This window comes from Capsicum annuum, chromosome 3 (assembly GCF_002878395.1).
Source record: "Capsicum annuum cultivar UCD-10X-F1 chromosome 3, UCD10Xv1.1, whole genome shotgun sequence".
NCBI lineage: Eukaryota > Viridiplantae > Streptophyta > Magnoliopsida > Solanales > Solanaceae > Capsicum > Capsicum annuum.
Genome location: NC_061113.1, coordinates 229,192,218 through 229,207,137, shown reverse-complemented (window position 1 = coordinate 229,207,137; position 14,920 = coordinate 229,192,218).

Below are 14,920 nucleotides of genomic sequence, written 5' to 3'. Positions count from 1 at the left end.
TTGGCGACTTTTGACTTTTTCTCGAATTTGAATGAGAATTCCACATCATTTGGACATATGGTGTCACCTTGTTGGTCTTTAATTTGACGGGGATGCCAAGTCACCCTGACACATGGCATGAATTTGGTCTTCAAAGTGTAATGGACATTGGGCTTGAATTTAACAAAATGGACTAATTAATTTGTAGGGCCCAAATTAGTTAATCAACCCAAATAATCATGAATTAAACCCAAATTTTGTATGAATTTAACCCGTTGAATTTTATATTACAAATGCCCCTTACTTCGAGCCTTGTCGACGTGTAGGCTTGCCGAAATTTGGCGACGAGACTTGAAGTACCTATGAATGTGTTTTTATTATTATTTTTTTGACTTCAAAGGTACTTGTTTCTTGTTGGTGCCTTCTAGATAGACCGCCACTTGTGAGTGGTCTAAAATTTCCTCCACATATTTTCACATAGCAAAAGTTCTTCTCTTGGTTAAGCGTGAAATAAATGACCTTTAAAATTTGTTCAAGTCATTACACACTAGACAATATTGAGGCCCCTCGTTATGGATTTGAAATAGGACCATATTGAGCAAATCCTTAACTTACTGTCCCTTGCATGTTAGTAAAGTTCTTGAATTGAACTTTTGAACCAAACAAATATTAACTTTCCTTTGGTGCTAAAAAGGAATAAAATTTTTTCAAAGAAATCTTTCAAACATGGTAATTTTCATTTAGCTACTTGAAAACTTGAAATTCACAGGGATTTTTTCTTCCAATCTTATTACAACCTCCCTTATATATGAAATTGAGATTTTCACCAAAATTTCTACATAAGGTTTTCCCTTGTAGAAAAAATTCATCAAAGCACTCGGTAGCCACAAAGAAAAGTGTTTGATTGTGTTTGATTGCCAGACTATGATGTTATGACCTTGATCGATAGAATTGAATCCACAAACTGCTCCTCAGTACCTATAACTTTCATAGCAGCCTGTTGCCTCTTTCTCGCTCAAATTTAGAATACATGACTGCAATCGCACGCTACTTATTTTTTTTAATAAGTAACAACAAGGAGTTGTAACATAACCAAGTTTTGCATTTATGTTTATTGCAATAGGAAAAAAAAAGAATAGCAACTAAACAAAAATTTATGACCAAGTTTAACTTGTGTTGCTATAGTTAATTTTTTTTTCGTTTTTCTTTAACACTCAACTTCAGGATCAATTGTTTCCTATTTTTTCCAACTTGTGTGTCCATAACAGTTAATTTGTATTCTTTTATTAATCCTCAGGAACTGTGTAGGGTGCTCTTGGTCCCCAATAATGACTTGTTTCAATGACCGTTAAACTCCATACCCTTGCCTTGAGATCGTGGAAAGCAAACTAGCTTTGCATGCCAAATCCCTCACTTTGAAAGTTCATCCTTCGGTGATCGGTGCCTTCTCGCTTGTTAGAAAGCCGCTGGAAACTTCCCTCCATCTCATAGAATGGTCAATGACAAAAACTAAGGACGTCATGGACAACTTTTTGGGTAAAATTGTGACTGAAAAGTTCTCCTTTTGAAGTCTTCTACACATCAAAATGTTGTTGTTGCGAGCTCTCCTAGCCACAATGGGAGCCTTAGTAGTTGGCATGTTCCTCCCTCCGGCTTTGGGGAGGTTCGATATACATCTGGCTACTGGAGTGGATAGAAGACGTTGTTGCCCGTAATAAGGAGACCTTGGAGCGTAACAAGACTTATGATGCCGTCTTTTCTTCACTGTTCATGTATGACCATAATGATAATGTGCTCCAGGCCTTCTGTGAGAATTGGCGTCCATCCACCAACACAGTTTTTACTTTTATTGGATAGTTGTACATATCTTTTTGAGACTTGAGAAACATCGGAGGCCTTCATGTTCATGGGTCATTTTATGATGAAAGATGTCAAAAAATCGGACGAAGTCAAGGATGAATTATGACCCATTGGGGAATATTGACATGAATTTTTTACCACGAACCGAAGAAGCAAATGCCCCTTTTGTCGAGTTAGGCGTGGAAGAATCACTTAGAGAGGAAACTTATTTGGCGGCTTTCCTTGCATGTTGGATCTGTAAATTTTTACTCCCCAACAAGAAGGCTGGTTGTATTTGTACTAGTGTCTTCAAAGTCGCAAGCTTGATTGCTCATGGAGAAAAATTTTCTTTAGCGGTCCTAGTTCTTGCAAGCATCTATCGCGGCCTTAAGGAGAGCTCTACTTCTTCAAACTTGGGGTCCTTTCATGCACTCTTCCCCATCCATTATGTTTATGGATGGATAGGTGAGTATTTTAAAACTTATTACCATGTAAACCGTCTGCAAAGAGGGGTACAGATGTGGCTAATTTTAGGAGAAAAGATGGCAAAACAATTTGACCTTGTTGATCCTAGCAAGTTATTTCAACAAGTCAATGTAAAAAAGCTTTTTCACTTGGCCTTGCTATAGGAAAAGAGGTACAAATTGATGATAGCAGCAAATTGTCCAATTCTTGGAGTGACTTCTTCATAGGCCTTCGTTCAAGTTTTGTCACTTTGAGGCATGATAATGATCTGATCGTGGAGATCTTATATCCCTCATCGATTTAGTCGTCAATTTAGATTTTGCCAAGATGTTCCCGGAATTCTAACAAAGCATCATTTTTATGATTCGCTGCTAGCTTTGGTTCAACTTTGGGATTCTTATGTTCGTGTTGGAAGTTCGTCAAATCTTAACATGCTAATGCGTCCATTGGACAATGGACCTTTTGTGACTTGAGAGTACTCAAATTGGTGGCCAGCCCATCGAGCGACTGTGTTAAGATGAAGTACCCATATTATTTTAAGAGGTCCGAAGAAAAATGATGTCCCCTCATCAACCAAAGGAGACCAACTTTAGTTGGATGATCAAGACAAGTTTTCTCTCTCTTCAAAGTCCAAGGCGGTAACGGGTAATCTTACTCAATCTGTCTAAGTTGTTCCTAAATCTAAAAAATCGAAGGGCAAGGATACACATATGGATAAAAGAGTAAAAAGCCCCTCATAGACCCCCAAGGTGGTAGCCATCTCCACTTCCAAAGTGATCAACGTTGTCTACAAAAGAAAGAAATCTTCCAGCCCGTCGGATAAAGGCATTGAAAAGTCACTAGACATTGTGCCATTTTGCAGTGACGCATTCAAACCACTTGTTTCACTAAATAGAGTTGTTATTGATAGTTCTACCTCTAGTTCAAATGAAAGCAATGCTATCCAAGAACCACACTGAAAGCGTTTGAATAAAAAACATAAGGACTTAAGCGATTAACGTTGTGAGTTTGCTGATTTAAATCCCATAAGTATTGATACCTCTATCTTTGAAGATCGTGCCACTGGTTCAACAATACCCTTGGATGATTTGGCACATCAGGTAATAATTACTTCTTTAATATCACAACTTGCCTCTTCACTCTATGTTAACTTTTTTTTTTTAGTTGGGTCTTGTGGACGTTTCCAGTGACATATTTAGTGATGATGTATTTGGTGAGGATTGTGTCACAAGCCCAGATCCTTCAAGTGTGTTAAAGAGTCTCAATTTTTCTCTTGATAATGCTATGACTCAAGCTACAAATAAGGATCCGTCAACACAGTTGTCAGAAAATATTGAATCTCCCCAAATTTTGAACCACAAAAGGCTATTTCGACTTTTAAATTGTCCTACATTTCTGGATTGTGGCGTACCTTGTGTGAATATATTACACAATTCTCTATCGAATCCTTAGAAACCTCAAAGAGTTAGAGAAAGGCGTAACTCTAATTCTTAAAGGTCTTACGGAGGTCAACATCATCGACCTCTCTTCTTTGGAGGTTCTACTTGCAAATTTTTCTAAAAAGCATGGAGATTATGATGTTACAAAATTGTCTAGTTCCCAAAAGATAACTAGAGATGCTCATCAAGAGTTGTTTTTTGTTGCGCTACAATGTCATCATGCTACAAATGAATAAAAAGTCAAGATGGACAAGCATTTGGGAGAGCTTTAAAAAGTCCTTAAGAGAGTTGAAAAAGAGTTGAATCCTGGACGTCAAAGAAGAAGAGGACCATTTTGCTTATTGAAGACCATCAAAAGAGATTGTCCAAAAATCAAGAGAGACTTTGAAGGAGAGATTCATGCCCTTGAGAAAATCAGCCCACTGTCGGAAACAAAAATCAAAGAACTTGCTAAGATAAAGGAAATCGCTGAGACAAGTCGCCTTCAGATTCTTGGCCATAAGCTTTTCCCTTCATTTTTTTTTTTTGGCTTAAGAATGTTCTCTTTACCCTTTTTAGTTTTATTTTGGATCTTATCATGATGTACTGTCAGTCTTTCTTAGAGCAATAAAAGTGAAATTTTTTTTCTTTTAATGTCTTTCATGCTATGTAGTTTGTTTTTTAAATTTGACATGCCAACACGTTCTTTTATTTGCCTTTTCGATCCATATGCTTTGACATTTGTGAGATGAGATAAATAATTCAAAATTATGAGTCACTTGTGTTGTTGGAATGGAAATTCTCAAAACTACAATGCGCATAAGAGTCATGACCAAAAGGTTTTTACACTTGTGCAAATCTTTCATAAAAGGTTTCGCTCGAACTTCGTGTCACCCAATTTTTTTCAGCTTTGAGCGGCTATAGTAAAAAAAATTCATAACTCAAACTAGGAGTGTTGAAATCACATAATTCTTACACCACTGGTAGGCTAACTCATATAACTATAATGCATGTAGAAATCATGGACAGAAGTTCTCCGGATTTTCTCAGGTACCCTTTCAAAAGTAGTATTTTAGTTCTGTTTCATCACTTTTTGTTTGTTTTGTGCAGCCTCATGAAAATTCTCATATTTTGACATAGGAACATCAGAATCAAGAGCCGTTTTTATGTTAGAAACTAGACTCGTAGAGCTACGTCTCACGTGGGAATCACAATCATATTGTACCTAAATTGTCCCAGATATTTCTCCAAAACTGCTCTTCTTATCTTGGTTCGCTATTTTATCAGCTTTGACAGCGTCACGATAAACTCCGTATTTTAACGTAGGAGTATTGAAATCAGGTGTTGTTTTTTGAGTTGAAAACTAGAATCGTAGAGATACGTATTACGAGGGAATCATACTCAGATTGAACCCAAATTATCTCATATATTATCCCAAAACCGATCTTCTAATTGCTAGTTTTATCAGTTTTGCGCAACGTTATGATAAATTCTGTATGTCAACATAAGAGTATCAAAATCAGGTGTCGTTTTTTTGTTGAAAAGTAGATTCGCAGATATACAACATACATATAAACCACACTTAACGCTTTTACGTATTTATACAGATACTTCATCAAAGTCAGCTTAGTTCGAAATTTGATGGCCTATTTTGTAACTTTGAGTGGCTATGATAGAATATTCATAACTTGGTGTCGGATCTTTCGAATCATGAGCCGCTTCTTTTTTTTTGTTGCGAAGAAGACTCTAAGATCTACCACATATGTAAAAATGATGGTGAACACCTGTGCGGATTTATACAGATATATTGTCAAAATTCATTTTGCCTTGCTTGTCTCTTCACATTTGCACATCCGCGGTAAGCTTAGCAAAGGAACGTCTATTCTCATGTGGTATCTATGTCAATTCAAAGTATTATTGTCGTGCTCAAATAATGACACATACTTTTCTTCTCCCTTTTTTTATTTTTTAACTCATATGACTGAACTTAGAGTAAAAATACTCTAAGCTACCTATGTACCTCGGAAGGATCAAGTCATAACGTAGTTCAAGAATGATGAGTTAATTTATTTTTATTTTTAAATTTTTTTTCTCTCTTTTTTTTGGAGAGTTGTTCACAGTTTATACTTATGGAAAGTACTGCTTCAGGAACTTACCATTGATGGGACAAACTCTTACACCATCTTGATCGACAATCTTATAAGTGCCACTTAAATAAGCTTCTTTTACTACATATGGTCCATCCCATTTTGATGTAAACTTGTCACTAATGCGTTTGTTGAGGATTATAGTTCTTCAAACTGCTAATACCAAGTCTCTTACGTGAAATGATCATGGTCATAGCCTCTTGTTGAAAGCTCTAGCAAGTCGTGCTTGATAACACTCTAACTATTGTTGCACTTCTAATCTCTTCTCGTCCAATGCCTCAAACTCTGCTAGATGAAGTTGAGCGTTATGTTCAGTTGTAAGGCCTCTGCACCATACACTAATGAATACAGAGTTACTTGCATTGCATTTTTGAAGGTTGTATGATATGCCCACAAAGCTTCATCAATCTTTTCATGACAATCCCTTTTATTTTTTACAACTTTCTTTAGTAGGTTACAAAGTGTCTTGTTAAAAGCTTCGGCAAGACCATTGGTAGGTGCATTGAACATTGAAGACTTGTGCTACTTAAATTTAACTTTTCATACAAAGTCTTCATGAATTTTGTTGTTGAAGGGCATTCCATTATCCGTAACTATGCATCTTGGTATGCCATACCTGAAAATTATGTTTGACTTCATAAAATCAACAACATTTTACTTTTTCACTTCTTTTAATGGCATAGCTTCAGCCCATTTTGAGAAATGTTCAGTAGCGGCTAGATGTACATTTGTCCTTTTGAAAACTTTGGAAGAGGTCCAACAATATCAAATCCTAAGGAATCAAAAGGCCATGAGGCCACAATTGGATGAAGAGGCTCTGGAGATTGATGGATGTAATTAGCATGGAATTGACATGTTTGACACCTTTTGTCATTCTGTAGACAATCCACTACCATTGTCGGCCAATAGTAGCCCATCCTTTTGATGAGGAAATAAAGTTTAGACCTTGATTGGTGTGCCCCATATATGCCAGAATGTGCTTCCTCCATTGTCTGTTGAGCTTCTTCTTTGTCAATACATTGCAGGAATAACCCCTCATAAGAACGATGAAATAATATTTCCTCATAAAATATGAATCGTGGTGCCCTTCTTATAATGTCTGCTCTTTTCCCTGGATCCTCTGGTAGCGTTCTATGCTCGACATACTCAATTATTGGTTTTCTCCAATCTTTCTCTTCAACCATTCGAATAGATGTATGATGCCTTTCATCTATTTGAAGATTGAGACAACCAGGAATAACCCATTAATGACATACTTGGACCTTTGTTGACTCATTCTCTTCGAGTGCCAGTGTTGTGGCTAAGTTAGCCAGAGCATCCGCCATGTGATTTTTTTCTCTTGGGACATGGTTTAGGAACACCTGATCAAACCTTTCAAGCAAAAGAATGGTATATTGGTGATATGGCAAAAGATCTTCCTTCTTCACCTCATAACTCCCCAAAAGTTGGTTGATGATCAACTTAGAATCACCATAGATATCTAATTGTGGAATCTTCATATCTAATGCCATTTTAAGGCCAACAATTAAAGCTTGGTACTCTGCAGTATTATTGGAACATGTTTCACCCAAAACAAATGATAATGGAAAGATTAATTTTTCTAGTGATATTAGCACAATGCCTGCTCCTACACCATCTCGACGTGCAGATCCATCAAAGAGCATTGTTTGGGGTGACAGTTCTTCAGTAAATAGTATATGTCCATCAAGAAACTCATCTGAAACCTCTCATTCTATTGGCAAAGTGTCATCGGCGGGATAATTGCCAAGTGCTTGCCTCTTCACAGCCTTTTGACTTGTATATACGATCTCATATTGATTAAACAATATAGATCATCTTTCTAGACACCCTAAGAAAACTGGTCATGTCATTACAAACTTCATAGGATCATCCTAAGAAATTAGCTTGATGGTGTATGCTTCAAAATAATGCCTTAATTTCTTTATCGCATAAAGCAAAGCTAAGTATTTTCTCAATGGGCGTATAATTTATCTCAACTCCTATCAAGGTTTGACTTAAATAGTATAATGTTTTTTCCTTCTTATCCTCATTCTCCTGATCAAGAAGTGCTCCAAGTGATCGCTCATGTGAGGCAATGTGGAGTATCAACGGCCTTTCAGGAGTTGGTGCCCCTAATACGGGTGGATTCAACAAGTATCTTTGATGCTTTCAAGAGAATTTTGACATGATTGGTCCTAGTGGAAAGGTGAATCTTTTTTCATCAGATGGTTGAAGGACTAACACCTTTCAGCTAAGTTAGAGATGAACCTTCGAATGAATGCCAAATTTCTTTGTAGACTGCGGAGGTCTCTCAAATTTTTTAGCTCAGGCATTTTTTGAATAGCATCAATCTTTATGAGATCAACCTCAATTCCTCGATGATGCATGATAAATCCAAGAAACTTTCTTGAAGTAACCCCAAAGGCACATTTGAGTGGGTTCATTTTCAAGTCGAATTTTCTTAACCTGTCAAAAACAATGTAAAGGTCTTCAAGCACTTTGTATTTACCACCAAGTCATCGACGTAACATTCCACCCTCTTATGTAATATTTCATCAAAAATATTTTGCATTGCACGGTGGTAGGTTGCACCCACATTCTTTAGACCAAAAGGCATAACTTTGTAACAATATATCCCTTTAGTAGTTCGGAATGCAGTGCATTCTTCGTTCTTTAGATATATTATGATTTGATTATATTCGGAAGACCTATCCATAAATTTCATAGCTTCATGTCCAGTTTTTGTGTCAACCATGAGTTCTCAGTATCGGGAAATCATCTTTTGGACATGCCTTATTCAAGTTTTGAAAATCAATGCAGACATGTATTTGGCCATTCTTCTTCTTGACAGGCACAATGTTTGAGATCCATGATGGGTACTTCACTTCTCAGATAAATTCGGCTTCGATAAGCTTATTGACCTCTTCTTTAATTTGTGTTACCAACTCAAGACGAAACACTCGCTGTGACTGCTTTATAGGACGTGCCTCCTTTTTTATCCCCAAATGATAAATAGCTACCCTTGGACTAACGTGTGGCATTTCTTGGTACGACCAGGAAAAGATATCTTTTTACTCAACTATTAACTTAAAGTAGTTCCTTTCTTCTTGCTGTGTAAGAAGCGCACTAATGAACGTTAGGCACAGGTCTTCCAAAGTGCCGAGATTAAGTTCTTTGAGTTCATCTATGGTTGATTGTATTCCATCCTCCAGTTGGGGTGGATCCTCTTGAACATCATCATCCACACTATCCAAGTATGTACCTTCTTCTACTCTTATGTGATAGGATGCTTGTACAAGGTTGGAAACTTCCAATTGACTTTCTTCGAATGTTGTGATGGCTTCTTCTTGCTCCTTATTTGTCTCTTCACAAAACTAGTTAGTGAATATAATAGTGCTTCTTTTCACTTTTAGTGAACCATCTGTGGTGATTGAAAGCATATTCTTTCTTTTCATACATGATGGGAAGATACTATGAATGTCTTTGTCATCAATTCCTGTAAGAAAACCTTGCTTTTCATTCTCTAGCAACCCTTTTTGTGCTAATTCTTTCCTTGTGGTTCCCAAACGCTGAAAGACAAAAGCTCTTGAGGTGTTGGCCTATTATTTCATTTGTTTAGAGGCTCTACTTTTGCCCTTACAACCCAATCTTTCAAATACAGGGACATGAGGTGTCAATATTCCTATGTATTTAAACACAAAAGTTTGTGTTAGAATTTTCTCATCCTTGGATTCCTTATCTTTTTCTACTGAGGCATAATGTGATGAAGTTGTTTCCTTGCCCTTCTTAATAGAAATTCAAAGAGGTTCCGACAACATGAATGCCAGGACAAACTTAGGTGTGGCAACATTATGCCCTTACTTTCTCAGCTTTATTTGTGCCTCTGTAAAACCATGTATCTTCTCACCAGTGACATCATCTTTGAGCTCACCTAGTTTGTCGGCTTGGAGAAGTTGTAACCTGGTTTTTCAAGCAGCTTAAAGGCTTTTAGACTAAACTAACCTTTTATATTATGAGCCAAAGTATTGCTTCCAGGACGCTCAGGCGTGATAGATGGACCTGTATAACTGGGATAGTCATAATCTCCTTCAAATCTTGAAATGCCTTATGGCTCATTTCTCTCCTTGGACGGTGGCTTTATTGAGTACATACTTCTAGCAAGGGTTGTCCATTCTTTCAACGCTCACGAGTGATGTAGTGAAAAATCATATGTTCTTCATCCATCTTCGCCTGTATGTCTCCTTCAAGTGATGAAAGCTTAGTGGAGAATTTTTAAATTTTCTTCTTAGGCATCTTGACAGCAGCCCATTGAACCTCTACTTCTTTTACAACAACATTAGTTGGATTGGCTAGTGTTGGTTTCTCCATACCCAATTCACAAGAATCCAAGTAGAATTTTACATCTGCAAAGTATGACTCTATCTCAGTGAAGGATTGATATCCGCATTAATTTTGACTACTTCACCATCCTTTACATACTTTATGCATTGATGCAATGTAGATGACACCACTTCATTTTTATGCATCCAGGGGTGTCCGAGAAACAAATTGTATGATGTTTTGGCATTTATAATATGAATCAAAATATTTGATCTCATGTAGCCAATGGATAATCCTATACAAATCTTTCCCAAGGCTCGTTGTCCTCCTTGATTGAAGCCTTGAATCATTATGTTGCTTTTGGACAATTTATCAACGGAGATTCCAAAAATTTTGAGCACTGTCTTTGGCATGATATTGACTGTCGAACCATTATTGATCAATATACGATTGAGATGTTGTTCTCGAATAGACCCTACCAAAAAAAAGGTCTGTTATATAGTTTAGACCCTAACAATAAATCATCATTCGTGAAGAAAATTCAGCACGATATGATGCAACTTCTCTATTAGCATGAAATTCTTGTGTTATTGTTAGATAATGTCCTCCTTTGATTTCCTTTACTTCCTCGGTACTGGAAATTACATGAGTGGTACTAATTTGACTATCTTCAAGAAATTTTTCTGGAAAGAACTCATACAATGTAATAAGCCTTCGGTCCTTCCGTGACAATGCACCATCAATCTTTTTGCAAGTATCAAACTTAACACTTTTTGGTGGTCGTAGATGCTCCACATTACTTTTCATCACTCTTGTCTTAGGAAGTCGTATTCTTAGAACCGTCTGATGTCTCCTTTTCTTATGAGAAACCAAACTCCAACCATCATCATTATTATCTTTAGCTTTGTTGTCTATTCCCAATGAGCCTTTAAGAGTCTTCCTGAGATAATCCACTTCAACTGGCTCGAAGCTCCTAAACTGCAAGAAGAATGAGCTTTGCATAGTTTGCAACATTGAACGCTCCTTCTTCTCAGGAATGATAATGATACTAGTGTGGTTTATCTCTACTGTTTTATCTATGTCGATGATGATTTTTCTTTTACTTACTCACGTCATGATTTTCTCCTTCAACATAAATCATTTTCTCATTGGATGGCCAACGACGCGATGATACTTGCAGTACTTGGGGTCATTGACCTTATTGATTTCCTCCAGCCTTTTTGATTCAGGTAGATCAATCATTTTCTTAACTAGCAATTTATCCAGTATCATAGGTACATCTGAATCTGGAAATGGATAAACCTTAGCTACTAATTCTCTTAAGGTTAGACAACGTTTATCCTCTCTTGGACATTGCCTCGAAGCTTCATCTTCCTTCATCTTTTTCTTGGTTGTGACCTTCACAGAAGTTAGTTTCAGTACCATAGACTCTTTAGTCTTTGAGGTCATACCTTTCTTGAACTCTCTTTTTGCTTTCATCGGGTCAATAAAAGGGGATTTCTTCCCATGACTTGCGATGCTTAACTCCATATCGTGTGCTCATGTATCCAACTCTTCAAATATTCATGGTTTAATTCCTTGTAGCATCTATAGGAGGACCCAATGCATTCCTTGAATGTATATTTCTACCACAGATATTTCAAAAGGCAATTTTTGTAGTCCAAACTTAATAATCTCCATCGATTGATGTAATCCATTACAGGCTCATCCTTTCTATGCTTAGTGCCCGTTAACTCTATCATGATCACAGTTTGTCGGGTGCTATAAAATTGATTGAGAAATTCCTTCTCTAGCTGTTCCCAACTATCAACTGACTCATGCTCCAAGTCAATATACCATTCAAATGTGTTTTCCTTCAATGAATGAATAAAATGTTTTACCAAGAGATCGTCATGTGTTCCAGCATTGCTATATATTTTGACAAAGTAGGCAATGTGTTGCCTCAAGTTTCCCTTGCCATCAAATTATTGCAACTTTGGTGGTTGATAGTCTGTTGGCATAGGTAGACAATCAATTCTTCTTGTGTAAGGCTTGGAGTAATACAAAAAAATCTGTGGTGCTCTACTATAGTGAGCCCTGATGGTGTTTGTTATCATGTCTTGCAACTGTTGGACAGATAAAGCCGCAACCGAAACAAATTATTTCTCCTTCTAAAATTTAGACTTAGCAGGTAATTCCTCAATATCTTTATCCTGTGGAGTGAAACCGGGTGGATAAGTAGGGACGTGACTCGACTCTTTTGTTTGATAGGCCTCTAGTTTGTTCATCAGTTGAGCGATATGAAAATTTTTAACGTTAACCAACTTCTTTAGGGCTTCAATGGTTTGCTCCATCATTGCAAATTTCTCATCCAAGTCAGTTGAGTCAGCCATTAAGGCATTAACCTTTGTTGAAACTGGTAAATCCGTTGAATCTTCAAGTTCACCAAAGTTGGATCCGGTTAGAGAAAGTTCGCCAGAGAACATGGATGTAAGATTTCCCCTATCAGTCGTTACATGAGAGTTGTTGTTTTTTGCCACCTCTAAAGAAGTAAAGTATTTAGATTCATCCAGGCCACTAGCGTTGAAATTTTGGTGAGTAATTGGTCTAACACAACTGAGGTTAGCAGATGCAATAGTAGAACCCTTGCATGTAACATCATTTGCTTTTTTGAAGTCCATCGTAATAGTTGAATTTGTAGCTTCCGATTTACAGGAGGAAGAGATGAAGAGCAGAACTGGTCCCACTGGGCATGCCAAAATTTGTTCGCAATAAATTTTTGTAATGCTGAAAATTAACTGCAAGCAAAAATAAAATAAACAAAAAAAGAGTAATTTTATTTAAATGAATCTTGTGAGTACAATTTCGTGACTCACTTGATTCTTTTCTCCTAAACTTAAAAATAATTCGAGGGACTTTAGTAGCGTGTTTCTCGAATCATTGGATGATTTAAACTCCTAGAGACGTACTTCAATCGCCGGAGATGTCGGAAAGTGTTTTGTCGTTTTGGAATAATCTTCGAAAAGAACTCCATTGATTGCTCCTTGCAAAAACTTGATAGTCAATACCGACGTTTTCAATGCTTGTCAAAGTCCTCTTTTCAGAATGTCCCCTAGAATGTTATGTTACCCCTTATTTATAGTTGTAGGGAGCAGGTCTGGTTGCTTGTGATTGGTCAAAATATGTCACTTTGACACTTGGTGACTTTTGACTGGTTCTCAAATTTAAATGAGATTTCCACATTATTTGAACATGTGGCGTCACCTTGTTGGTCTTTAATTTGACGGGAATGTCAAGTCACCCTGACACGTGGCATGGGTTTGGGCTCCCAAGTGTAATGGACCTTGGGCTTGAATTCAACAAAATGGACTAATTAATTTTTAGGGCCCAAATTAGTTAATCAACTCAAATGATCATGAATTAAACTTAAATTTTGTATGAATTTAACTCGTTGAATTTTATATGTCTACAGTACCTTCTTAAAAAAAATTGATTTTACTAGTAGTGGTCAACCACTACGATTGAAATAAAAATAAGATAAGCTAATTAATGATTGAACAATGTTCCCTTCGTCCATTTTATATTTATTGATCAAAGGTATCGCCAGATCCCTAAATTTGACACGGACACATCTAAAATGAATATTATTTATTTTGAACACCTAAAATTCATATCCCGATGTATTATTTTGACATATTTTGCTTACATGGTATAATGAGTGTAATACACTCATTGATAGCACGTGAGAAGCATATTTTGTCAATTTTTCTTGTATTTTTTCTTCTTCATCATCATTTTTCAGCCACTATTTTTCAAAACTTAAAATCCTTCCATGGATGATTTCAGATAGATAGTTTTTAGTATTATCGTATGGATGTAGTATTATCTTGTGGATAGCGATGTTAGTTTATTTTGCATATTGTACTAGTCTATATGTATTTATGTTTTGTGATTGCTTTACTATTATCAGTCCTAAGTTGGGGGTCTTCGAACACAGCCCCTCAACTTCACCTGAGATAGTGGTATAGTCTGTGTATACTCTACCCTCCCCATACTCTATTATATGAGATTACACTGGGTATGTTGTTGTTGTAAACTCCTTCCAGGGTGAAATAGATTTAATGGTACCCTGAATGAAGTAGCGAATTCCAACAAGAAGTGATTTTCCTAAGTTTAAACACATTTTCTTATTTTGTTGCTCATGTTCCTCTTCAAATTAGTTTGAAAAAAAAAATGACTAAAATTTGAAGGGAAGAAAAGAGAATTTTTTTTTAAAGAGGTTGTGCTTTTGTAAGATAATTTTTCTCAAACTAATTGTTCACATTTGGAGAATCCAAGACAGTAAAGCTTCCATCAATATTGACTAGAAAAAGATTTTGTGAGTATATACATAAGTGTATGAAAATTTTATTTATATTTAATTTCTTATGTTGAATCTGTTTATTAATGCGTGAAAGCTTCAATTTCGTTTAAAGTTGTAATTAATGTGATTTGATTGTGCTAGTAAAAATAATTTTTTCAAAGTGGTCAAATGAAAGGTGTTTTGGAAGAAGACAAATCGAAGAAGATGATGTGGCTTTTGGGAGGGGGGATATATTTCAAGTGGTTATTTAGGCAAAAATGTCACGTGCCATTGATTCATTGGCCATTTTTTATATTTTACTCAACATTTATTATTTAATATTTTAAACTTAAAATGTCACATGTAATTATTTAATTTGTTGCTCATCATATCATCAGTGAGTGTGTTACACTCTCTTGATTTATTTTGCT